Source organism: Colletes latitarsis, unplaced genomic scaffold, assembly GCF_051014445.1.
Source record: "Colletes latitarsis isolate SP2378_abdomen unplaced genomic scaffold, iyColLati1 scaffold0007, whole genome shotgun sequence".
Classification (NCBI taxonomy): Eukaryota; Metazoa; Arthropoda; class Insecta; order Hymenoptera; family Colletidae; genus Colletes; species Colletes latitarsis.
The window spans coordinates 161,616-165,000 of NW_027488367.1; positions in this window are offsets into that span (position 1 = coordinate 161,616).

Sequence of the window (3,385 nt, forward strand, 5' to 3'; positions counted from 1 at the left end):
ATGGCGCTTTATGGCGCGCCAATATGGGCCGGCGGTCTGATGGCCAATCGGCGGGGTGCATTTGTACTTCGTCGGTTACAGAGGTTGGTCGCCATCAGAGTCGTGCGGGGTTATCGCACGATCTCCTACACAGCCGCCACCTTGCTGGCGGGTTCCGCGCCGTTTCATCTGCTGGCGAAAATGGACGCAGAGGTCTATCAAAACCTCTGCGACCTTCGCCAGCGGGGCGTGGACCCCCACGGCGAGGAGGCCACCAGGGCCCGAAGCCAGGCGCGGCGACGCGTCTATAGTCGGTGGCTGGTCTGGTTATCGAAGCCAGATCAGCGGGATGATCGCGTTGCCGCGGCGGTCCGCCCAGTGTTTTATGCCTGGGTGGGCCGTAGCTGGGGTACGCCCACCTACCGCCTGACACAGGTACTGACCGGACACGGTTGCTTCGGTCGGTACCTGCATCGGATAGGGCGGAAGGCGACGGCTGCGTGCCGTCACTGCAGGGGAAGGGAGGACACCGCGCAGCACACGTTGGAGTTTTGTCCGGCGTGGGCAGCTCAGCGCGGTGTCCTCGTTGGAGTAGTTGGAGCTGACCTCTCGCTGCCGGCCGTCATTCGTGCGATGGTCGGCAGCGAGGAGGCGTGGGCGGCCATGGCCCTGTTTTGTGAAGAGGTCATGGCCGCCAAGGAGGACGCCGAAAGGGCGCGTGAGGAGGTGGGGGGCAGGCGGCGACGCCGACCGTAAGACCCTCCACCGCTCCCCGTGGCAGGGGGAGCGCGAAGGGGTCGGTGATGGTGTTTGTGGTGCGAGGTGAGGGACTTTATTCCCTCATTCCCCCCTCGCACCCAGCCCATCACCAGACCGGGGACCCGTGGCAGGGGCCCCGTCCAGCGGGGGCGGCAGTGTCAGCCGGCCCCGCAGCCGTGGTCGTGATCGGGTGGGGGCCCGGTCGCGGCTAGTAGCAGCGGCACGAGTGGGGGCGACGTCGCGTGTGACCGCGTGGCGTCGCCGGGGGGCAATCAATTATGTTTGCCCCCCATTGGGGGAGGAGGATCACATCTCCTCCCCCGGGAAGGGCCCGTAGTAGGGCGTTGCGCCAACGGGGAGAGTCACGGTAGTATCGCTAGTTTGGTTCCCGTGACTCTCCCCAGATAAAGGGCGCAGGCGGTCACCGTGGTGTTTTAGCCGGTAAGAGTCCGGCACTACCCCGGCCTCCCCCCCAGGGAGCCGGGGTGTCCATGAGGATTTCACCACGTTAAAAAAAAAAAAAAAAAAAAAAAGGTCTGGGTTAGGTCTGGGTTAGGTCTGGGGTATTTCTGGGTTAGATCTGGGTTAGGACTGGGTTAGGACTGGGTTAGGTCTGGGTTAGGTCTGGGTTAGGTCTGGGTTAGGACTGGGTTAGGACTGGGTTAGGACTGGGTTAGGTCTGGGTTATTACTGGATTTGGTTAGGTCTGGGTTAGGTCTGGGTTAGGTCTGGGTTAGGTCTGGGTTAGGACTGGGTTAGGACTGGGGTTAGGTCTGGGTTAGGTCTGGGTTAATTCTGGGTTAGGTCTGGGTTAGGTCTGGGTTAAGTCTGGGTCAGGTCTGGGTTAGGACTGGGTTAGGACTGGGTTAGGACTGGGTTAGGACTGGGTTAGGACTGGGTTAGGTCTGGGTTAGGTCTGGGTTAGGTCTGGGTTAAGACTGGGTTAGGCCTGGGGTATTTCTGGGTTAGGCCTGGGTTAGGCCTGGGTTTGGACTGGGTTAGGACTGGGTTAGGTCTGGGTTAGGTCTGGGTTAGGACTGGGTTAGGACTGGGTTAGGACTGGGTTAGGTCTGGGTTAGGACTGGGTTAGGTCTGGGTTAGGTCTGGGTTAGGTCTGTGTTAGGTCTGGGTTAGGTCAGGGTTAGGACTGGGTTAGGGCTGGGTTAGATCTGGGTTAGGTCTGGGTTAGGACTGGGTTAGGTCTGGGTTAGGACTGGGTTAGGTCTGGGTTAGGTCTGGGTTAGGTCTGGGTTAGGACTGGGTTAGGTCTGGGGTATTTCTGGGTTAGGTCTGGGTTAGGACTGGGTTAGGACTGGGTTAGGTCTGGGTTAGGACTGGGTTAGGTCTGGGTTAGGTCTGGGTTAGGTCTGGGTTAGGTCTCGGTTAGGTCTGGGTTAGGTCTGGGTTAGGTCTGGGTTAGTACTGGATTTGGTTAGGTCTGGGTTAGGTCTGGGTTAGGTCTGGGTTAGGTCTGGGTTAGGACTGGGTTAGGACTGGGTTAGGTCTGGGTTAGGTCTGGGTTATTTCTGGGTTAGGTCTGGGCTAGGTCTGGGTTAGGTCTGGGTTAGGTCTGGGTTAGGACTGGGTTAGGTCTGGGTTAGGACTGGGTTAGGTCTGGGTTAGGTCTGGGTTAGGTCTGGGTTAGGTCTGGGTTAGGTCTGGGTTAGGTCTGGGTTAGGTCTGGGTTAGGTCTGGGTTAGGTCTGGGTTAGGTCTGGGTTAGGACTGGGTTAGGACTGGGTTAGGTCTGAGATAGGTCTGGGTTAGGACTGGGTTAGGTCTGGGTTAGGACTGGATTAGGTCTGGGTTAGGTCTGGGTTAGGTCTGGGTTAGGACTGGGTTAGGACTGGGTTAGGACTGGGTTAGGTCTGGGTTATTTCTGGGTTAGGTCTGGGTTAGTACTGCATTTAGTTAGGTCTGGGTTAGGTCTGGGGTATTTCTGGGTTAGGACTGGGTTAGGACTGGGTTAGGACTGGGTTAGGACTGGGTTAGGTCTGGGTTATGACTGGGTTAGGTCTGGGTTAGGTCTGGGTTAGGTCTGGGTTAGGTCTGGGTTAGGTCTGGGTTAGGTCTGGGTTAGGACTGGGTTAGGACTGGGTTAGGTCTGAGATAGGTCTGGGTTAGGACTGGGTTAGGTCTGGGTTAGGACTGGATTAGGTCTGGGTTAGGTCTGGGTTAGGTCTGGGTTAGGACTGGGTTAGGACTGGGTTAGGACTGGGTTAGGTCTGGGTTATTTCTGGGTTAGGTCTGGGTTAGTACTGCATTTGGTTAGGTCTGGGTTAGGTCTGGGGTATTTCTGGGTTAGGACTGGGTTAGGACTGGGTTAGGACTGGGTTAGGACTGGGTTAGGTCTGGGTTAGGACTGGGTTAGGTCTGGGTTAGGACTGGGTTAGGTCTGGGTTAGGTCTGGGTTAGGTCTGGGTTAGGTCTGGGTTAGGTCTGGGTTAGGTCTGGGTTAGGACTGGGTTAGGACTGGGTTAGGTCTGGGTTAGGTCTGGGTTAGGACTGGGTTAGGTCTGGGTTAGGTCTGGGTTAGGACTGGGTTAGGTCTGGGTTAGGTCTGGGTTAGGACTGGGTTAGGTCTGGGTTAGGTCTGGGTTAGGACTGGGTTAGGTCTGGGTTAGGACTGGGTTAGGTCTGGGTTAGTA